The 25,959-nt window shown below is 28.8% G+C and overlaps 1 protein-coding gene and 1 long non-coding RNA gene across 3 annotated transcripts in view; one reads left to right on the plus strand and one right to left on the minus strand.

Annotated features, from left to right (window-relative positions):
* rdgA (retinal degeneration A) overlaps nucleotides 1–25,959 on the minus strand; it is a 355,552-nt gene that overhangs the window by 217,163 nt on the left and 112,430 nt on the right. The window lies entirely within an intron of this gene.
* Nucleotides 20,221–22,230, plus strand: LOC148227700 (uncharacterized). 2 transcript variants are annotated; one of them, XR_015811970.1, is made up of 3 exons: nucleotides 20,221–20,661; nucleotides 20,737–20,860; nucleotides 20,974–22,230. It is a non-coding gene; the product is annotated as an uncharacterized LOC148227700 (long non-coding RNA). The 2 variants fall into 2 exon arrangements; XR_015811971.1 differs by having other exon boundaries at nucleotides 20,221–20,515; nucleotides 20,582–20,661; nucleotides 20,737–22,230.

Consider the following 25,959-nt stretch of genomic DNA (forward strand, 5'->3'; position numbering starts at 1 on the left):
TCTGGCAAAGCTTTTGACGCAAGTGCATGATGACGCAACATGCAATGCGTTATTGTAACTTGCGGTTATTCTCTTTTCATGTGGGAAAAAAATCCGGAATTTTTGCCTAACATTGCTGGGGCCCCATCAGTGCATATTGAGGCAATAACATCAATATCGCTTTTCGACAAACTGCCGATGACACAGAAACAATAGTAGACTTAGGTAGAGAGTAAGGGAGGAGGACGACAGTTCCCGGGTGCTCTCACTCGCTTCCTCAGGTCGTGTGTAAGCCAAATTCGGCTCATTAGCGACCTTAACACTTGAGCACATGTTTCCCATCAACAGGGCCGATGGTCCGCTTCCAGTATCAACCTGGGTCGCCCCGATGGACGACCGCGGTTGGTTTCCCGGTCTGGAGATACTGATGGTCTCCTGGCATCACTATCTTTTGTTGGAGAGATCTACCTAACTCGTTCGCACTTATTATGTCCTCGTGTGTGCTAGTGATCGGCACATTTTGCCAATACGCGCCCGATGTAACAATGATCAACGACTGCCTATGTATGTGTCGGTGATCGCATGCATAGCAACGAAATATTTCATTCACGTATTTTTTTTTTCGAAAAACCCATAACCCCAGTTTTTGTATGAGCTTCAATACCCTAATAACGGGGTCCCGACTTTCGCGTTATTGTGGTGATAGTACTTTTCAAATATTTCATTATCAAAAATTTAATAAATGATATTTAATCATTTATATTGTTACGGGCTTCTCCCGCACCTCCAATATACCTTCCCGCACCCCCAGGGGTGCGGGCACCCCAGGTTAAGAACCACTGATCTAGATGGACAGAAACTATGTTGTTGCTTGAGAAGCATACACCTGCAATGGTTAAAAATGTATTTATTCAATACAATTTCAAATCAAGTGCTGAAATCAACGCTATTGGCTTAAGAGAAGGTCACCCTTTTTATGAATCGGAGTGACCTTAGAGCATTTACACAACTCTGGAAAATAGAAGGTTCTCAAAATTTAATTATATATAAATCGAAGAGGGTTCAAAATATGAGAATTGCTTCCTTTTATAATGTAGTCTGGAATAAAATCTGTTCCTGAAGAAAAAAATAAATTTAGCCTTCTAAATCCGTATTTCATATCAACCAAACTAAAAGTTTTGATTGATAACAAAGATGACTACAAACGCTGTATCTCATCGTCATGGTATACGGTTTGAAAATATCTAACAATCCCATCGACATATAATATAACCATGTAACGTTGTGGAATGAAAAATTAAAGGATTCATTATTTTTTATTTTTTTTATCATTTCAATTAAAATTTATTTGTTCAATTAATTTGCCCAAAATCTAAATAAGGTCGCGAGCCGGTTTTTGCCCACCACTGGTATAAGGCATATTCTAGCAGTACTTAGTTTTTCCTTTTATCAGTAATAATTATTAATGCATGTAATCAAGAAGCTGAATTCTGCTTTACTAAAAGAGCTTTAACCAATTTTTAATTCTCGTTTTTGCTTCTCATTTTATCTTTTAAACCTCTCCTACTGATGGTATAAATATATACTAACAAGTATGATTGAGTTTGAACTTCGGATTATATTTGTTGTTTTCCAATTTTTACGGTTTTCTCAGTATTATTTAATAAATAATATATGACTTATGCATATTTTAATATTAAAATATTAGTCAAAAATAAAGTACATGACTGAAAACAATTTTTTAAAAGTAAAATTAATAAAGTGCCATATTTTAAACATACGGTCATATTATTTAATATTTTATACTGCCGTTACGAACAGGTTTACTTTTTCATGCCCAAACAGGGCATAAAAACACATATTTGCTCTACAAACTGGAAAATCCCTTAATCGTGATTGCTACAGTAAAAGAGGCTCTCCCAATACTAGCAAGCGATATTACCATAACGAAAGTCTCCATAATACAATATTTGTTCTCATCCGTGGTGGAAAGCGCTCGCCTGCGGTCGGGGCCGTAATTGCCACCCCGCCGGTGTCCAGATGCAATAGACATCGCTTTAAATATACCCTCAGCTGAAAGCAACCTGTGTGCATGTTCGTGGGGGCTCACACCGCCCACACCCCCTAGGGGTGGCTGCAGAAAAGATGCAGCGCGGATATGACGCAAACTCCGCCGGGACACTTTGCCTGGATTGGGAGTCGTTACACTAAACCTTTCCACTTCAGGGGTCACTTTTATATCTATTCTTTCTATTTTAAGGTTTCTCAGTATCAAAATTTAACTTTGAAAGCATTTTTCTGGCGGTTTCCGTTACGGTGATAAAAACAACTAGGAATCATTTGTCTGAGCTTGAATAATGTATTGTTGTAATATTCAGAGAAATATACATATCCGTGTATGTTTATTGCACTTTAAAAAGTTACATTCAAAACAAACTTCATCTGTTGAGTGCGGTTTTATCATTGTTCGGTTAACCGCATAAAGGCGAGGTGGAGCTTAAAAGCTGCCGTTTCTATTGTGCTCCAATTAGCATGCTAAACTTTTATTCGTTCCGTATTCACAATTATTATTCTGAAGCATTTAACAATTTTAATACAAGGTCACCAGAAAAACACTTTATAAATACAGTGTGGTAAATTTATTGTAATCTATAAGCTAATGTTTCGATATTTTAAACTAAAATTTTTTGTGGCATTAATTTTTTCAATTACAATTTTTTACTATGCTTATGGCAAAAATATTTTTGAAAATATGGCTGCCGAATCTTTTTTTTTGGAATAAAGGGTCTAGTCTAGTTAATCACGCTCTTTGATCGAACACTTTTGAATGCCTACTAATTTTTTAATACAGGAGACAGAGCGCCACTCCAATAAAATATACAATTATTCCTATATTACTCATTATTTTTGGTCAATTACGATTTTTTGAAAGAACCTTATAAGAAAGTAATGCGTAGAAAATTGTAAATTTGTTTATTTAAAATGCGACATATTTTTTATGAAAACAGATTTATGTTATTGAGATGTGATTTGTTTATATAATGTTATATAAAAATTGCACATTCCATATGTATTTTAGAATATCTTAATAATTATTATTTTCAAGAGATATATCTCTTGTATATTTCTACTTAAATTTAAAATAACATAAATTAAATTGTAGCTATAAATATTATAGAATACGTAAATACTGCATAGTACATTTTTACAATGCTATCCTACGCCAATTACACTACTTAAGTTGATCCCTTAAAATAAGAATTATTTTATTCATTCAGAAAATATAGCAATCGTCGTTTTTGTAGTTTTAAGCCATAGAGATACTGTTTTTAGCAAATAAAATGTGAAAATATAAGGAAGAATTCATTTTGTAATACCGATAGTATTAATATTATTCCTAATATCAGTATTATCGGTATGGATACTTTTTTTTTAAATTACTCATATCAAGGACCCACTCTTTCTTATGCAGCGGTATAAAAATTAATAACCGTTGTAAGAAATAAAAAATATTCCTAAAAATTTCATTTTCAACAAAAAAGTGCTATGATAATTTTTTTGAAAACTTTGAGAATTCACAAAGTTAACTCGGGCATGACCGAGAAAGGGTTAAAGGCTCTCAGTTATTGCTTAAAATGATGTTGAAATAATCTCGCAAATATTAAGATATGATAACAAGCAATGTTCCTTTTTTACATTATACTAACTTTCTACAAAAAAAAATTACTATAATAATAAACAAATCTATTATTGGTTGTAATAAAATAATTCACTTCAACACGCTAAAAAAAGATTCATAAAATAAACATCGAAACAATTCGTTCACATTTACATGAATCGAAAAAATCACAGAAGCTAAGCAAATAGGTCCTGAATACATTGACAGATGAGAAGAAGCTGCAAAGGCTAACAATGTTATTATCTTTGTTCGTTTACATGAAAATGGCGTGTTTGTATTATTACAAACACGCCATTTTTTGATCGATTGCTTATTGCGATGAAATATAAATTTTCCATTATAATACAAAGATAACCACTGTTTATTACTAATTGATCTATTATCACACACATCAAAGACGATTTATTCGCAGACAATTTTGATTTTTATATGATAAACTACAGTCGGTATTGTTCACTTATTTTCAGAGGTCCAACAATTACGGCTGAAATCTACTCATTGATTATAAAACTCCAGATATAATTATTCAAAAGATTTTGTCATTCTTAAGCTAATGTAAAATATCCATAAAAAAATACTATAATATTTCGACATATCTATGACACTAGAAATTTATATTAAAAATACACCATTTCGAAATAAATGTAAAAATAACAAAATTAGCTTAACATCTTTAGTAATAAGCAATACAATGGAAATCGATTATTTTAATTGTAATTTGAATACAATAGTATTTACTAATTATTAATAAAAAAATATGTTCAAAATTGTATTTAACTACTATTAACGCATAAAATTTGAGTGAATAAAAAAATGAAAGCATATCTGGAATTTCGTTGCATGTATTTTGTGTAAAAACCTAAAATAATATAAGCCTTTTATTTATTTATTTTTTAGCAATGTTAAATAAAGTGTAGAATAGTTTACTTTAGTGTAACAACAATATAAAGTGTTGATAAAAAATCTAGTTTTATTCAAACTCTAGATACAGATACATACTTATTTTTTTATATATAATAAAATAAAAGACAATTAAATTAAGTCGAATTTACTTCTGAATTAATGTTTCTTACTAACTTAGCATAAGAGTTTATTTTATTAAACATTTATTAAAAGACAGTTTTTTTATGTTAAATATAATCCAAACATTTAAAGCTAAGTTAAAAAAAAATTGCAACGTTCCGACAATTTTAATTATTTTTATCTTGCAAATAAAGCTTTGCTAATAAATAAACTTATTCAAAAATTAAATCATGTTTAACTAACAAAAAAGTTTCGAGTGCTTAAATATTAAAAAATTAATAAATAATCATACAAATTTACACATTTTAGACCATTAACAATCATAGTAAAATATATTTTTCATTCAGACATAAAATCAGGGGATTAACTCAATTTAAAGATATGTATATAAATGAAATAAGTAGATTTATCTCTCAGCTCTACGCGAGGGCAAAAGTTTGTTCTATAACCATTTGAAAAATTACTTAAGTAATGGAAAATTATTCAGAATATAAATTAAGGAGAGCTTTGAATGTTTTTCTCGAAAGCTTTAGTTGTGCTTTCAATAGTCATAGTTACAATTTTGTTATTCTCATTTACGATATAATTTAAAATTTGTAATAGATAAATGATTATCATTTAAAGTTGATATAAAACATTAAAAATAAAATGCACATTAGCAAAAATATTATAAGTAAATAATTGGTATTGATTTTTAAACATAAAAATATGAGAAAAAAAACTTTTAATATAAAAATATATATTTTTACCCATACAATTAAAAGAGTTCGCTCTTCACATTATATAAAGTTAATCCAATATATTTTAAGTATTCGCTAATTTAGCTTAGTTATGTTAAGTGGTAAAATGTATTTGACCGGCACGATAGACCAATGGTATAAGTCGATGACTAATACCTGAAAGACATGGGTTCAAATCCTAGAACGACCCTGCGTGTTTTAATTTGTATCTATAATAATATAAAAATACTATAATAATCGAACATCATAGATTAGGTATTTCTTAAATATTCTATCAATATTGCGGATGAATTATTAAAATAAAATGGAAATAACTAGTGACATATATTAATTGTAAGTTGAAATAAAAAGCATATCACTGATATACAAATTTCGTGTCTCACTACTTAGTAGTTGCTTATTATATTTACTTCATTATAACGCGAGAATGAAAGGTTTACAATCAATAAATTTTACCATGAACATGTAGTAGAAAAATATCACTAAAATTTTTTTTTCAATTTTTGTGTGAAATAAGGTAAAATCTTTTTAACAACATTGTCGTTAGAAAATTTATATATTTTAATATATTTGCTTTTAAAATTGTATGAATTTTAGTTGATATTTTACTATTTATCCTTGAACTTTTTCACCGCGAAATATCCGAATTCTTCACTAAAAAGCCTTATTTATCTTTGTATATTACTCCTAATTTACATATATTGCTAACATACATATAAGAATGCCTTACGTAAAAAATGTAATTAAAAATACGAAGTATTAATCACTTTATGAATTATTCATCACAAGTTTTATTAGGTTACTGTATAATTAAGACACGCTTAAAGGAATAAATGTAATTTTTAAGCTTTTCATATTTTATTACAATAAAAATAACTTTTACAAATTTAATTGCTATAAGTTGAGATAATTTATTATGTTAAATGCTGCAAATGCAACTTTATGCGACTAACTTTTTCATTCTGATCTCTAATATAACATTTAAAGTTCACGCTCGCATTATAATCGAATCTGCTATTTTAATAAAGGCAATGAAAGCTTTTGCACCAAATTTACATACATACATGCACGTTCAGAGAATGGTTTATTTTTCTCAAATATACGGTCGAGTTAAATTTTAATTAAGCCAGTATTTTACGCCATCAGGTTTACGTTGTTCAAGTGATTACGTGAAAAAATTACCCTTTACATAAATATATTAAGAGACATAATTTTTTTGCACTGGTACATTTTACACCGATGTGTGCGGAAGAGCGAAATTTATGAAAGCGTTTATTTTTGCTAGCTTAGGCAATTAATCATATCTCACGATGGGCGAAATCGATCATTCCGCTGACGCAGAGCTTTGATGTTAACAGATATACACTAATGTTCTTTAACGTCGAGATGTATAATATTTTATCAGATTTGCTAATGCTCATATTTTTATCGCTAGCTAAAAGTTTGCTCTATGAAATATCCATTAAAGCCTGGAAGCGGTTTAGATAATGCACTTCATGCTTCTAAAGACCCCTTAAAAATTTTATAATGTGACTTTATTTCCTTTTAAATTGTTCATATTAAATTATGACTGTAAAATTAAAAGATATGTACAAGGAAAAAATGCACAGATTTTACAGCGAAGCACGAATTTTCTATTAAACACATTTAGTTTAAAATATATATACTTATATTACATATGAAATATGATTTTACTCTGCTTACGTAAATGATTAAAACATATTATTATTCACGTACATCGTGCTTTTTTTTAAATAAAATCTTACTTTCTCAAATATATTACATAAATATTCACGAAGACATTGTATATGGAAACATTCTGTCAAAGAGAAAAATTTAATAGGATCGCAAAACACGGAATTCTCTTTCTCTTTGTTGCATCTATAATATGTAACTTGCTGACCCAAATTGATCAAAATATAACTGTTCTAAATACGTGTTGGCTTTTAATAATATGTGTGCATATGCTCATAAATATATGTATGTATATAATTTAATACCCAAAGAAAAACAGGCACTAAGTGACAAAAACACGCATAGTCACTATAACATACATTTATACAATTTATATACTCGTTTAATGGAAATGATTCACTGTTTACAATAATAATTTTCAGCATATAAAAACATAAAATAAAATTGTCCATATAGCGCTTTATGGCTCAGTCATTTCTTTAATGATTTAAATTAAGACCATCACGAACAAATCATCACGTGCGTCAGGTAGAAACGTCTCGCCAAAAATCGTCCGTCGCACACATGTAAATATTGCAATAAAAAGTCTTACTAGATTTCACATTGAGTCTCATTGGCTACTCATCCCTAGGACCTCAACCCCTAAATTGGTGACCCTAACGTGATCTCTACAGTTTAAACAACATATAAGACGTTTATACACATCAAAATCAAATAGATTATATAATGATTAATACTAGATTAAAATTATCTTTGCTAAATATAAAAACTTCGGCAGGTGCAAATTGAAGCTCGGACTACAATCGACTTTTTGCAAACATGAAGTTATAACTATAAAAAAAAAATTAAATAACCCCGCAAAAAATAAAAAAATGCCAAGATTATTAGAAATAATGTTTCTCAATTTGAAATATATCTAGAAGAGGACGGAAACATATCTTAGAAATTGATTAAAAAATATATAATTGAGGAAGCAAAAAACCTGCCACGGAGAGATCGTCGAAAAAACTGATAAGAAAAAATGAAACAACTCAAACAATCAAGTACAATAAACAAGCAGGACCAAGAATGATATGCAAATCTTCACAAAGATGCAAATTAAACAAAATATCTATTTAAAAATATTAAATTATGAGTCTCAACCATAAAAAAAGATAATTGAGGACAGCTTAGGAAGACCTATAATGGATCTTGATAAAGTTTTATAAAGTTGGAAAGAATTTTGCTCAGAATTATAATATATAAAACAGACTTATCTAAAGAATCCATCACTTTAAGCGAATTAAACTTTGAACCAAAAAGCTTACCTGCAAAGATTTATAAAGCTATCAAAAACTGAAGATGAACAAATTCCCAAGTAGCGATGAAGTTCCAGCGCAAATTATTAATGAATTTGGAAACAAGATGGGTATTGTCATATTGTGACATATCCAACAAAATATGAAAAAATGCGATATAGTACCAAGAAGTACAAAAAATGATCCACCAAAAAGTGCACAAATTACAAAACAATTGCGCCTTTATTCCACATTAGTAAAACACTATTATATGTAATAAAATACGAATGGAAAATTATATAGGTAGGCAAAAGAACAAGTAGAATGTATTAAAGGAAAATTAACTAGAGAGCAAATATCTAATATTTACCAAATTATTTTAAGTATTTTTGCAGAAGCTGATAACACTATGACTAATCTTTTGTTCTTTATGCACAATTTTTATAAATAAAGATGACTTTTATGCATTTTCGAAGATCAAGAAATAATAATGTTTCAATAACCAGATCTAAAAACAAAATAATAAAATATAACTAAAAATGCACAATATTTCTAAATTTCGACTTTTTTGCTAAGCACACACGTACAGATTTGTCCGACCGACATCCGGACAGATCTGTCCCAACTTCGCCACATAAGCAAACTGCCTGAACTCGGACATCAGCTTTACGTGTTTTTAGGTGATTCTGCATTTCAAAAAAAGAAGCATATTATGAAGCCCTATCTCTACAGTACTAAACGAATAATTAAAATCGATTGGCGTCAAAATAATAATGAATTACATGGTTTACAATTATTTTTAACAGCACAAATTTAGCTTACAATATATGACAAAAAATAATGCCAAAAAAGAAATTTTCAAATGTAATAATATTGAGTGACCGATAGGTCATAAAGTAATAAAACATTATCACCAAAATCTTATTTTAGACAGTGGTGGCAACTTTGGCGCAAATTAATAATGGTCCGGGTCATAAAATCACTTAAAGGGCAAATTTTAACAAAAAATACTGCAAACCGTCGTTTTCGCGCACAGACTCGGAGCTGTGTGTCCGTATTTGATCCGTTCGTTTTGAGCACGGACGGCGGACAGACACCTCTGTAGTTTTTCACACCACACACGATCGGATTTGTCCGCTGAACATCCGTCTCGGACAGATCCGTGCATGTGTGGCCAGCTATTCATATAAGAAGCGTACTTTATCGCTAGTGCTTTTTTTGCTAGATCAATGAATTTTATTATTTGTCGACTATATTCCACCAATGGTTTACAGCCATCAGATCGAAAATAATTAGATTGTCCCTATCGATAAAGGTAAATAAGATGCGGAAGAAATAAGCTTACTCGAAACTATTTTTTCTTTTCGCATTTGATCGAAACGTTTCATCTTTTATCGAGTTTAATGTAAGCATCTCGAAATTACTGCTTATCTAAGCATCGCCCACAACCCTTCATATTGTGAAAAATTCCACTATTTCGAAGTAAAGTTCGGTGCGGATATATTTAACCGAATCGTCATGACGGACAACCACCCAGGGGAAATCAGTTTACAAATGAGAAAATTAGAAGGGAACCCAGCCGGTTACATTTTACAGGAATAACGATCAGAAAATCCGTTCTGCATGCCTTTGCATATTTTTCACGGAGGGATTACCCCCGATGCTTTCGGACGATTGCCTCGTAATTTTATTTCACTACACCTCTGACTGTACAAATCATAGTTTATTTTATAATCTAAATATAAATAGAGCGAGGCGAATAAAATAATATAATGTCAGCTTTTTATATATGTATATACCTTACCTAAAGATATTTTTGCTTATATTGTTTTTTAGAATTGTTATATTTACGTATTAAATTTGCTCTCAAATATTACACTACAAGATAACTCAGAAGTATTGACACATATCAGAACGTCATGAACACATTTTTTGTTCTGAAAATTTAATAAAAAACGAGCACGAAATATATAGCAGATAAATATATTATTCAAAGTGTGAAACGTTGAATATAAGACATTTTTTAGTTGAACGATACTTTTGCGTCATCATACATATTACAACACATATCGTCGGATTATAATAAGACTGCTTAAACTTAAATATATTTTTATTTAAAGCTACAATACATAAAATAATTCACAGTTTTAAGATACATTTGTGATAGTATGAGCAGGAAAATATAATTTTACCCTTTGGATAAATCCAAAATAATGTATGAGTTTTATACAACTTCTAAGCATTTCGTAAGATATGCTAAAATAACGAACTGCAATAGCATGAATCACTTAACTAAAAAAATAATACGTAACGTGCCAATAAAGTAAGCAACGAAGCAATCCATACAGATATACATAAATTAGAAAAATTACGAAAGCTAAGCAAATGTTTCTGAATACATTGACAGATGAAATAAGCTTCAAAGACTAACAATGTTATTCTCGTCTTTCACGCTTTATAAACACACCATTTTTTGCTCGCTTGCTTATTTGCGATGAAAAATAGATTCGCTACTGTAATAACAAGCTAACCTATTAATGCTTGTCGTCAAATTATCCAGTACCACACACTTCAAAGATAATTTATACCCAGAAGATTATGATTTGTGAATGAAGAACTACATATTGTATAATCCACTTATTTCTAGAGGCCAAACAACTATATGTGAGATCTAATTTATGCAACCGGAAAGTAAATAAAGTGCATTATTTTAGACACAGCCAGAAGCAAATAATCGTAATCAAGTTTTTTTGCTGCAAGACAAAACAAAAGCATATATTAAAAGACAGTCTGGGGGAAAAAATATGCTTTTAAATAGATCTCTTGACACTTTCTCGGCTTTTCTCACATTTTTCAGTACTACATAAGCACATGCAAAGTATACGATTTTAAAATAAAAATGAGACTAGTAAATTTGTACTTCTAAATAAGCGGCGTTTTATAAACTATAGTAATTATTTATTCTCAAGGAAAGAGTCATATAGTGTTGTATAGTGCAATATAGCTTAAAATGCCAGCCATCTAATATTTCTATGAAAATATTAAAAAGCTTCTCCGAAAAGTCTATTAATTTTGTGTTGTGACATGTTTTTTCTTATCAAAAATATAAATAAATAAAAGTATATTTAACTGAAAATTATTATTGGAAATAATAACAGTGTAACTATTAGAAGCAATTAATATAGCTTAAACTTTATTTATAGAAAAGAATCAATACATAAAATATTATTTTTCAAATGAGAATGTGACTTTTTGCTCATGCAGTATGAGAGTGAATTTTTGTACGCTGCTATAAACAACCAACAAAATTATGGACATACATATAACTCTCAATGAGCTTCGTCCGACGAAGCGATAATTGCATCATTGTCTTCAGAGACCAAAAAAGGATACGATGTAAAAAATTGATAACAATTTATTTGGTACGTTCGAATCATAAACCCGCGGCCCAATCGAGCCATAAAGGGAATGATGCGAATGAAAACGAAAAAAAAGAAATGGGGAGGGTAACATTAACGAGTGAAAATCCCGCATTTTCGCATCAAAAATATTGAGCTGTCAGAGTGGTAATAGAAGTTTTTTTCGGCCGAAAGTTGTTATCGATGTAAAAGTTTTGGGCCAATCTTGAATGTTCTCCGTTTGTAGATGGCAAGGGTGGAATTGTTCAACTTGGCCAATATGGCACAGAAGTTGTTTTATATTTTTGTACATAAAACAGATCGTCTATACGTATTTATACATCCAATAAAAGTAAATGATATCGTGTGACTAAACTTTATCTTGATACAAAAGTGCGGCAATTGGATTCCCGGATTTCCCAATGAATAGAACCACAATATATGTATGTACAATTAAAGTAATTTGTAAAGACTTTCATTCCATCGAATAATTTAAAGCAAGAATAATTGATAGATTATTTATTAATCGTGTGAATATTTGTACATTGAACGTCCGATTAGAAAGCTCTCGTGAAATAAAAATATCTGATCCTGCAAATATTTATTTTAAAAGTCAGATGAATTTTACTCTGTGTTATTTTATACATTACGAGTAACATTTCAATGTACTTTATCACGTTTTTTGTAAATATCAAAAGATCTGTGTCAATAAAATGCGTAAGTCGTTGCTCAACGAGGGGATGATTACAGTGACTAAAAATATAATATTATATATATAGTATTTTGATTATTTACAAATAATTTAGTTAATATATAAAACAAGGCTACATACATGTAGTTTATTATATTATAATATTATAAATGTTATTATAATTATTTAAGTTCAAAACTAACAAGCTAACAAGTATTAAAATAATACATTTACTTAAGTACACCACTTTCCACACTATTAAACAAAAAGCTTCCTGCTTACTTTTGCACTGTACGAAATAAAGTATGTATGTCTTTATCTCCTTTTCTCACTAGCCATAAACACAAATACCCACGTGTCAGAAATTCTTATGCCATAACTCTGTCCAAGAAGCCGACCACGTTTTATACATCAGTTTTACATTCGAAACGTGCCGAACGGCAAATTCAATTTTAAACTTGAAGAAACCGAACGTAAATTTATATTTCAGCACCAAACAATATATATGCAAAATATTCGTAACAGTATCCACATGCTTATATGTATTAAAAGTTTGACCATCATAACTTATAATCGGTTACCCAAATGCGTCATGAAGGCCTGATAAAATATTTAGTGGGTTGATGAAAAAGTTCTATTTAGATAATTTTATCTCTCAAATAATTTATTATTTAATATCTATCACCTTTCTGCAAGCATATTGATTATATCTGTGTAAAATATTCATTGATTCGATACAAAAACTTAATCAAATGATATTTTTAGAGCAAACGATGTCTGAACATTTTGAAAAATTATATGTATATAAAAATATATTTTAGTTACTTATTCTAGTCTGTCTTTATTAAAGCATTGTCTAAGTTTATAATCTGTTTAAAATGATTTAGATTATATTAAAATTTACCCATATTTTAACAAAAGTTAGAAATCAATGTAAAAAAACTAATATTTATGAATCTCTGTAAAAATATTCAATAGAAATAAATGTAAAAGTACTTTTTGCTAATAATATTTTTACATTAATTATAATGTACAAAAATACTTATTCTAGTTTATTTAATACAGTAAAAACTACGTTAATATTACAACAAATTATGTATTTTTTAATTTAACAGTCAATGAAATATTTAAAAAAATCATATAATTTAAATTTTTACTTTTTAAATACAAATCCTTAGGCCGGTTTCACACGTGCCGGATGGATTCACCCGGCACCGGGCCGGCGCCGTTTACAAAGCTTTCACACGTAGCCGGTCTCTGGCCGGTTTCTGGCCGGTTTCTTCCCAACCCGACCTATACCCCGTCAACTGGTGCCAGTAATTTAGGATTAACGGCTTCACATAAGTCCTTCCACACATTTCGCGTTATTTTTTTATTTTTGTATGTATTCTACTAAGATAATTAAAAGAGATTACATTAATATAATTAAAATTTCGAGGTCTATTTCTTCCGCTATTACCTAAACACGAGGAATATATATTATATTTTATTACAAGATACCACAATCACTGTCAACGGCCCGGTTCATGTTTGAGTTTTACCCCCACCACACTCAATTCGGTACCCGGCGCCGGAAAGTTTAGTGAGCGCGGCCGGCGACAACCCGGCAGCCAGCGCCGAGCCGGCGCCGGGTAGATTTGTCCGGCACGTCTGAAATGATAGGTACTAGCCCATACAACACCATCCCTACTACACGGCGCCGGCCCGGTGCCGGGAAAATCCACCCGGCACGTGTGAAACCGGCCTCAATTGATTAAAGACATTAAAAAAAACATTGCAAGAATATTTGTTTAATAGATCCGACATATGTTATTTTTTTATTACTGCTAACGATAAAAATACAAGATTATATATGTTATCTCAAAAATAATTTCTGTAAATCGTTAGTAAAAAACTGATCTAATAATAAATGCTATGTCTAATAAATCAACCATTAAAAAAAATAAAAAGACGCGATATGATAACCCTCAGAAGCAGAAATTGCCACAAATGAAAACTAGAATAAACACAAAACCTGTTTACAAGACCCTCTCGAAAAACCCACAGTTTTTCACCATCATGGTTCAAACGCGCAAAAAAGAAGTATGAAATTAGATAAACTCATGTTCATTATAATAATTAAAACGTAGCAATTATTATTTTAAAACCGCTGAAAACAAATATACTTCCGCGTCGCTAATCCCAAACAAAATTGTTTCATTAAACAGGGGTTTTAAATATTTAAATATTTTTATTCCATTTTTTTTAGAGATATTTACATAATATGATGTTATGTATACTCTGTGTACATCACAGGTAAATAATAAAATTAATACTTTTGTCATAATTTGTTCGTGTAAAAATAAAAGGAAGTTACTATATAATTAACACATTAACGAATTTCTCTAATTTAGAAATAAAAATTTTATCTGGATATTCTATAAATTAAAATATTTGTTCGGTTGAAATCACGAGTACTGAATAAGATATATTGAATCCAATAATTATATTATATAAAAACTTTGTATTATATAAAAACACGCGACTGCAAGGTTCGTAAGATACAATAGAACTTTTTGTATACAACGTTAAATAGTCTTACTAGCTCTAGGCCGTGCCTTCTGGTGTGAGAAGCACTTTCCTAATGCACCTAACAAGAAGGTGTTAGGATATAAATACCAATACGATCCGTTCTTGTAGAGGGATTTCTAGGAAGGAATTTCCACCGAACCTTCCCCAACAACAGGGGTCACTTTACCGCACTAGCATTCCATGACGATGAAGCTAGTTTTAGAGATGCTACAAATAGAACGCAAACAAATAAAACATGATTAAATAATATATATATAAATAACACAATTCAATACAAGTCAAATTTATGTTATGTCTCTAACTGCAAACAGATAAGTATCCTATATCATAATGCAGATACGTGGTATTTTAATATATTATATCGGGTACTATAGGAGAATGTGCTCGCGTTTGCGAGCGTGACGTTTAATAATTCACCTGTAATGCCTCAGCATTACGAGATGTTGGGGTTATAACATTTTGACAGGTGGTTGATAGGCACCGACAAATTCATCCCTCATGTTCTCGCTCCCAGGGGTTAGCTTGGGAAATCAAGTTAAAAGGGTCGAATCGATATGTTGTACTAGAGGCAAAAACTGTCTATGCTCGAATATCTGATTTACAGATTTTTTGTTTGTTATTTTAAATGTTAATATTTGAGCTCAACTACAGCTTTAAAAGTAAAAGGTGAGCATACATTTTTGATTGCTTTAAAATCAAATTATTATTAGTACAAAAAATAATTATTACTATATGTTAATTTATAGAGGCATTTCTTAAAAATTAATACTCTACACTGTTTTACTGATTTTGATTTATAAATTGCACTAAAACGATTGTGATTTTTAAGATAAAATATACAAAAGCTTTCTAAACAAAATAGTTTTTAATTAGATTATAACCTGTACTGAGGAATTAGATGTAATTATAATTTTAAAATATATTAAATTAATACATAAATCACTAAAAAAAATAGATGGTCATTATTAAACTAGATAAGAAAAATATCAGCTCAGCCCTAAAAAAACTATTTGCTTATTACCTCGTAATAAATGAAAGAAACATTTACCAAACATGAAAAAATCATTTTTTATATTTTTTTAATATAAGATTTTAGTTAATAAGTAATATTCTACGAAGATTGAACTGCAGTTAGTAATAATGGATTTGTTATCGACTAAAGATATTTTAAACAAGAACTTTTAGAACAGTGGACTAACCCAAAATAAATGTTATTTTTTAATAAAAATTAATAATAAAAATTATTTTAAATATTTATTTTTAAAATCTACTATATGATAATTTAATGTGTTATAACGGTAAACTTAACTAAGATTTTTTATAATAAATTAATTACAACATAAATATGATAACAACATTACTAATTGTATGTTTGTTAGATAATTTTAATTCAATGTTTTAAAGCAATTATAAATCAAACGTTATTGTTTAATATTGGTTTTATTTTACAAGGTAAGAAATATATTAAGGGTAAATACAAAAAAAAACAATATACGATAGTTTTATATTGCCTCGTCGTAACTATTGTGCGACGATATTACATTTGCTCAATGAAGCAAAATAAAAAAGTACCACAAAAGTTGCGAAATTGCGGACAATATATTTGCTAATTATAAATGTATTTCTAAACGATTTTTAAGGAAATAATAAAAATTAAGGTTTTTGTACACAAATATTAATAATAATGATAGTGTAAATCATAGTTTAAGAAACCTATTAAAGCACTAATTTGTATAGATTTTACTAACGTTTTTTTTATTATGTATTATAGAATATGTATAAAAGATTAAGATTAAATGATTTTATGGGTGCCTTTTTATATATACATATATTTATTTAGATTTTATTTTGGCCAAAAGTTGGCGACATTCTGGTAGCACCGGCGTGATGGATACTCTCGACTGGCAACCCTAGACGCGCTCGCGCGCGTTTGCGGGTCCGCGCCTCTTATATAAACAACATGTTATTTCTTTAAAACGTTAATAAAAATACCTTTTGTTATTATTTTTTTATAAATAAAGCAAAATCTTTATACAGTTATTTTTTAATTACTGATATAATTATCATAAAAAAAAATATATATAAAATTTGTAAATATATTAAAAAATGATTTTGTGATGAAATCGTAGAAAATAATCAATTAAATCGAATCCCAGTAATTTCTTAAGTATATTAAAATAAGGGTCTTTTATCTCGCAATTATAAAAGTGTTAAAAATAAGAATATATAGATATACATATATAAATAACGTATTCAATATATATCATAAATATATTGTAAGTTTCTAGTTGTGTATATATTAAAAAGTTAGTATAAACTAACATCTGCATTTAATCCTCTATTGCTCCTTCTACGGCTTTCTCTTGCAGAAACATAGATGTTGATAATGTTAGGCCATAACAATAGTCTAGACTAGAAATAGCTGCACGGATGGTTTGTGGAGTTGCATTTATGTGGTAGAGTATTGACGATTCAATTTGGCTTTATATAAAAATACTCTATGTATGTATATGTATTGTGAAAATATATATTGTACAACAAATATGAGTTATTATATATATATTTTAATTAAAAGCAAATATGTTACATTTGTTGAATTAAAAAATAATTAAATCTGTAATCTCAAGATGGAACATTTTTTCTCAATATTGTATTTTTTTATATATATTCATGGAAATAATTAGTATGTACCATCGTAATACCAAAGAAGAAGAGTCGATTTAACTACGAGTTAACGACGAAGACGTAAAACGCAAAATATAAAACAACAGTTTTTATGACTCAAGCCAACTTAATATGCAATTAAAACCAATTTGAAAATCTAGAGATTTGCGAATTGTTAGTCGCCGAAGGAATTCGCAGTAAACTGCCTGTTAAAGCTGAAGCTTTATTTACTGGTTTTTTTTTTCATAATAAAAAAAATCTACCAACAATCGCTTCTTTTGCTTTGCTGAAAATAAACAAAGTCGTTTTATTTCGACAGTTGAAAGGTGAAAATCCTATGGGATCCAAGTGCAATGAAGTACAAATAGAGATAATAATAAATAAACTACAGTACTAGAAATATATCAAATATAAGAAATATGTTAATATATATAATAGTCGGAATATAATTTAAATATATATTGTATATATATTTACAAACAATTTAAAATCATATGAAATTTTACTGCAATTTAATATTCACTAGCTGTCGGTACCTCACTATCGTGAGGTACCGATAGCTAGCGAGTGTGCGAATACCGGACCCTCAACTTTTTGGGTTTTAAATATAATTTTTGCTTCGTTCTGATTTTTTTAAATATTTTTTAAAATTTAATGGTTCAAATTGGTCATTACTATTTAAGATTTTCAATGATAGACAAAATAGTTCAATCTATAAAAACTACTTAACATTTTTAATTCATTTAAAAATAGGTTTACAACTTGACTAAATATTTCCAGAAGAAAACATTTTATATCATTTATTAGATTTACAACGTTAGATTTTATCGTTATATTGAAACTTAGATATTTAATGATTAATCTAAATATTGTATATCATTTATGAATAGGTTTAAAACTTGGCTAGATAATTATAAATTAAAAATTGTACTATGAAATTTCAATACAGCGAAGCTCACGAAACCAATGAATAAATTTTGGTGTACTGAAAATTCGTTATATTGAATGTAAGGAAGATGATATATTTTTATTTTATTTTTAATTACTATATTACTACAGCATCAAAATAACCTCTTATAAGGTTGACAGATCGTTTTTGTCCTTGTTTAAGGAAAATGTATGAAACACAATAAAATTTGTGAAAAAATGTTGTATAAAAAAAGTTTGAGGGTCAACGAAACACCTGTAATGTCGCTTTTGAACACATCTGGCACACCCCAAGTCAATGATGAACTGAATTCTTAGAAATATTTTGTCAAGTTATAACGTCATTCTTAAATTCGGAGCAAAATATTTTGTTATGCTGAGATTAGTCTTCATTACAATGAAAACATTTTGCATGAAAGTTTTTCGGGGACAAATTAAAGATTCGTTATACTGGAATTTCAATATTTCGCCTCGCTACCGCTCGCGCCGACCTTCACTATAGAACCAAACAACCTAACCTTTTTTTAATGATATTGTATTGATTTCTTCTCATTTCGGTATATTTTGTAATTGTCCAGAATCATCCAATCTATGACTAACCGATCCCGCGATCGCAGCGACGTATGAAGCGACGCCTGTGAGTATTTGTGGAACTGATTTTGACGCCGGCGTAAAACATCATCGTGACGTCACTATGGCGTTCTAACGCGAGTGTTTTGGGAATTCGCGGCCCGTTTTAACGATGCATATAACACAATTTTATCATAAATTAAAATTTTAGTAATAAGAGCGTTTTTTAGTTACACCATAAGTTACTTTATAATTAAAAAAAGTTGTTTATATGTTTTATGTGTAAATATAAAAGCCAATTAGAAAGATATAATAAACTGAAAATATCAAGCACCTAATATGTTACTTTAGACCAAAAATGCGTTTTAAAAATATTAATAATTTTGAGACCTTTGTCTATCTTTAATAAAAAATACTTTGACTTATTTTGATTGATATATTTTTTAAAGTAAATGTTTTTTCTGCGCAGTATTATATATTTTAATAATTAATAAATGCAAAAAGTTTTCACATTATTTAAAATTAATAATAAAATAAACATATTTAAAATCCATAATAAATAAAGAATATTTAAAATCCATAATAAAATAAAAAATATTTTTAAAGTTGAAAAAAATATTTTGAATAAATCTTGAAATTTTATTCTGAAACTTTATAATTTAAAAAATATTAAAATTAGTGATATACAATTTTGTGTAGTTTACTTTCAAAGGTGTCAGTAAGAAGGATTTTTGCAACACTATGTGTTTAGTAGTTGGTTGTTATCGAATAGTACTTATTTTTAAACTTTGCCCCTTTTTGTTGAAAATATTTTTTCAAAGGAAATTTTAAAAATTCTCTAAAAACTATTACTTTAAATTGGCAACGTTCGTCAAAATGTAAGTACACATTTTTTCTGTTAAGAGAAGCTAATAAAAAAATTACATTATTTATATTATATTTTAAATACCGTATAAACTAAACATATTTAAAAAAAATATTTTTTTTATAATTTGATGATTTTTATACATATATTGATAAGTGTTTTACAATTTAAATCGATAAAATCAATTTCGTAGTTCGTTCTCAAGCGCGCCGGGGAAATACCATAAGCGGTATTCCCCGGAATTTCTTATATGTGACAGTTCTTCTGTCATCGGTCAAGCGCGCGCCGGGATACAGCTTAGTGCGATTAAATAAACAGTGAAATATGTTATAATCACAGCATTTTTCTTAAAAAGTTACAATTGTAGATGATTCAAAGTGATTTACCATTGGAATTATAGACTTTATAATCGAAATTATCAATTATGAGTGTGCCAGTAAGTGTTTGGTTATATGAATACTATATCACGGTTATTCTAACAAAATTACTATTGACTTTCTAGGATCTAATATTAAAAGACAAACAGCAGTGATTTGGCAATTGAAGATATACATGCCAAAGTTAATTAAACATATTACAATGGTAGTAATAATGAAAAATCTCATATTAGTGTAAACAAAAAGTTACTTTTTACCCAATATATAGTATCGTTTGCAGTCAATTTTCAGAATCAATGAGAGATCTAATAACATTTACGTATGGCAAACAATTAATGTATGACATATTGCGACTATTTTGAAGAAGATGAAGATATGTCAATCTACGTGTTTAATCCTCTACAGTAATTTCCGTTAATTTTGTTCTTCGTTTGTCGTTCAAATTTAATTTATGGATTATAATAGTAGTAATAATGTGTTCAATGTTTACTCTTATAATTTTTTAATTACTTTTCAGAAGCAATGATGGAACAATTTGATGACCTAAATGGCTACAACGTAGAATTGGTATATATAAACAAAGAGTTAATCTACTCATGTTGAAGTCACTGTCAGCAAGTATTATCTTTTCATAAAGAACATACTACATAAGTTTGATGTAACTGAATATCTTAAATTTGGCTATTCAGAAAGAGGAATGATGGCACAGAACAAAAATTGTACATATTTTGCCACATCGGAATTAAAAATAACCCACTCTTAGATATTTTGGCTATCGATTATTCCAGGTATGCAATCACATATTTATAATCATTGTAAAATGTCGTTTATTAGATAACATCCAAGAAACTACACATTTATAAGCTGTCCGACAGCGCCGATTTGATCGACATTAACTTTCAATCCTCACATACTAAGGATATATTACACGTTCATGTTTAAAACATAACTGGTTAATTTAAAATTCTTAAAATCTAACGTATATGTGTATTAAATCGGAAAGCAATGATAATGTTTATGTAATATAAAAGAAAAACTCACTTTCGGGCCTCGGAGCCCGGCGACGGGATTTCAAAATTTGAAAATTTCATTACAAAGATTGTTTTATGATTGTTTATCTAATTTAATCGATGTATTCTTCTTATCCTAAACACATTATGTATATATTTAATTTTCATAGTTATAACACACCTAGTTAATTTGCAATCCGATTATTTATAAAAGCAAAAACTCACTTTTAGGCCTCGGAGCCCGTCGCCGGGAATTCAAAATTTGAAAATTTCATTACGATGATTATTTTATGATTGTTTATCTAGTTTAATCAATGTATTCTTCTAATCCTCAACACATTATGTATATATTTCATTTTTATTCAGTCAAATGATGAATTAATGAAAATTATTGTCGCGTAGCAAAATTTTATTATTAAATAATAATTATTTAAAAGTGTTGTCACGGTACTGTCTATTTGAATTTGAATGCTTATTTTTCATTGGTCGAAGCTATTTGAATATTTGAATGCTTATTTTTGATTGGTCGAAACAACAGAACGCATTACCGGCGGCTCGAAAATCAATCGGAACAAATTCAATTTTAATTTTTAATATTATTTATTATTATAATTAAATATATTTCCTTTGTTTACGTGTATTGTTACACACCGTTAATACAAAGCGATACGATTTACAGAGTAGATAATTGAACGGAGAATGTTTCGTTTAAAGTTATGCGCGTCCGGAAGCGACGGCGGAAGCGGATTAGAACAATTATATATAAGATGTTGTCAAAAATAACTAATTGATAATAAACATTCTATAGATATAAAACGCTCCAAAATATGTATATAATAAACACATTGTGTAACGTATAAAGTTTTCTTTAGCGACGATTCTCAGATGAATGAATGTTATGGAACAGCGAGGGAAGTAAGGATGCTCCATGAATAATACGAATGCATGATCCTGTAATTCTAGCGATTGCTGCTTCAATCGTTTAATAGTTTAAGCGTAATGACATAAATAATGCGTTACTTTTGTATATAATGTGTATGTAATGTGTTATCATAACAACATATAGAGTCCGAAATAAATAATTTTCGTGTTAACTGTATACATTACGTTAACTAAAAAGTCACGACTTTATCGAACCCAATATATCTATTAAATAAATTTAGCTATAAACAAAAATATTTTATGTTACAAAGGAGATTTATATTTAAAAGCACAAAGTTTGATTTATTAAAATAAAACAATATTATTCTCACGCGGATTATATTATATGATACAACTATATTTATAATTAATTTATATAATATATTACTTTATATATTATTTATATATAGTAGTGTATTTTTAAAACAATCTTGTCTTGAATATTAATTTTATAATATATTTACTTGGGATACTCAACTACAGAAACAACTACAACTTTTGATATAAATGGGTTGCAGATACATTTTTTTAATACCAAGATTTTTTAATTGATATAAGATATTCTCTATAAGCTAAAGGAGCTCGTTAATAAAGAATTTTTAATACTTAATGTGTACGATCTAGTTCAATTTTAATTAATCATTATCTGAGATTAAGAAAATTTAGGTAATATTTAAATGATGTTCAATCAAACTTTTAATTATATAATAATTACTTATTCCGGTATTCCAGACACGAAAGAAATTAAGAAACAAATAGATCCATATAGGATTTGAACCCAGGTCTATCAGGTCAATAGTCAGCGACTTATACCACTCGTCTATAGTGCTGATTTTCACTATGTTAACATAATAAACGAAAAAATCCATATAGTGCACATTCAAGTTAGTCACAAGTATAATATGCGTTCTATTTTTTTTCTGATAATAATAATAAAAACATAATTTCATGTTGCTAGTGGATTTATAAACATTAAAATGTTCTTTAACAATATTATTACCATGCAGCATAAAGTAGATTTTAAGCAGTTTGTTTTTTCATAAAATTGAATATTTAATATAGAATTATATTAATTCTGAATTATAAGATATTTTTTAGATTGATTGATCTTGAAATTGCCGCTTAGATCTTATGGGATTTCCATTTGTTTATTGTCAAATAAAATCCATTCCATTTGATACCACTTTCGATGCCATTTATAGGGCGCTGTGTGTTTTTTCAGTCATAAATTAACGTGATGCTGCGGGCGGAGGGCTCTTGTTCGATTTTCGGTCAAAGGGTCCGCGAGGGCTTTGCCCCTCGTTAATTTTCCCAACGGGTTTGTCACATTTAACCTTACCCGGTCATTTTTCATCGACGTGGGAATATCGTTAAAATTTTATAGAGAATTATACGCAACAAAATGTGCGATCCCGCCATCTAATGGCGTCACCTATTTATACGCAGAGTATAACAAAGTATCATTCAATCAATATGCAAATTTATATTTGATTTATTTATTCTAAAAATTATTTTTATCACAAAGCGAGTCTCGTCTGTCTCGTCTATATTTATATTTTTTATTATTATTTGAGTCTTTCTATAAAGCTTTTCTCAGTATGCTCATATTTTAAGAATTTTCATATATATTTTGTGACGCCTCCTAAACACATAGCAGTTGATCATAAAACGTGATATTTAAAATATCAAATTAATCATAAATCTGATTATATCACGATTTTTGTTAAAAAATTAATACAGCAAAATTATATGTTAAGTTACATTCTTGCCTGATTTAAAGCATGGCCACGACAATGAAATTTTTTAATCGAGAAACTAAAAATAAAAATTGATAAATGTCTATTAAAATCACAGATTTTTATCTACTGGCATTTTTAAAGTAAAAACGGCTATTTTAGTGTGCAGTAACACTACAAAGAACCCCAAATAAAAATATAACAATAATATATTAAACGTAGATATGCAACAATATTGGAAAGTATTTGCTATATCAAAGATACGTATCTTCTGCATTGCTAAAATGCATACAATTAATCAGACCCATTTAAACAAATGTTTCTCGGTGGGAAGTAACATCAGTAATACAACCACAAATCATTCGAATTGAAGCTAAAAAAATATGTAATACACATTAAAAATACTAAATACGTACTATGCAATAATATTGAAAAGTATTTGATATATTACAGATCCTTTTTTCATCATTAAAGTAAAAACAGTTAATCAGAACAAATTACACAAGACTTTCGTGCCAGAATTATAATTTATTTTATTTTATGCTCCATTTAATATATAAGTGAACATAATACATGGTAATATAACTCAACAACGCTGGTTTATAACCAGTTGTAATTTTACAACATAAAAATGTAAGGGAAACATATAAAACCCCTTTACAAGATTATAAATATCACATACATTTATGATAATGTTTCTGATAATTGAATAAATTTAGATTTTATATGTTTTGTCATCTTGTTTTTATCTTTAAATTAAAGTAATGCTTTGATATATTATTAGTTTTTTTGTGTTGTATATCTAAATAGTAGTTTGATATTTAAGTATAACAATAGATAGTACATTTTTAAAATACTTAAATCACAAATGTTGTTCTATAAAGAGCAACTCTATATCAGTACAGTTAATATGTTTTATTCTAAAAACAGAATTTATTCACTCTAAGTATTTTTGTACACGTTTTATCTAGTGAAATTTAGCTTCAAAGTGTATATCTATAAATGAAATATTGTCAAACAAGAACCCTTTTTTTTAATGGATTGTTATTATTTATATTATAATTCATCCTTAAGCAAACATGTTTTAAATGAGACACTATACAATGAAAAAACGCATTATCTTTTTTAAAATACATTACAAAAATGGTAAATGCTGTAATGACAACGCTGAAAACGTTCACAAACTTCTAGGAACTTTATTAAATATACAGTGTGTCAGCTTACCAGCGAAAAGAATACTATTTTAGTGAGTATAAGTGTCGCTGAAACATCAATTCGGATCGTTCACAACAACTTGACATCAAGAAAAATTTTCGCCTACTTGCCTACAAAATTCAGCTGGCTCAAAAGCTCAAACTAATTCTCAAGCTAATACGGTCAATTGCAAAAAAATATTTTGGTGGTTCACCATTACATAAAGACATGTAGTTCCAGCGAAGTGGCACACAAAACAATAAATTAATTTGTAAAACAATTTTACTGATCGCATTCACTTTAAAAACGTCAATATGAGATGGTCATCAAATTTGAAGGATTACAATCGCACTGTAATTTTATTATAAGTTTTAAAATCTGAGAGTCATGCAAATAATCCTTAAACATTTATTGGTCTTAATGCTATGATGAAACGTGTGCTTAATGAGATAGAGTCGTAACATCGAAAACGTCAGTAAAAAAAGAATCTACGTTTAGAATCAAGAGAGATATTTTATGACATATTTCATTGCAATTGGCGACTGTTGCTACGGTAAATAGAATAACAACGTTTATTGGAAATCGGTTTTAACGGCTTTCTATAAAATATAAAAAGCGTATGACTGTCGTTTCTGCCTATGA

The sequence above is a fragment of the Plectrocnemia conspersa genome, unplaced genomic scaffold (genome assembly GCF_051122295.1).
Source record: "Plectrocnemia conspersa isolate PC_06_02 unplaced genomic scaffold, ASM5112229v1 ptg000013l, whole genome shotgun sequence".
NCBI lineage: Eukaryota > Metazoa > Arthropoda > Insecta > Trichoptera > Polycentropodidae > Plectrocnemia > Plectrocnemia conspersa.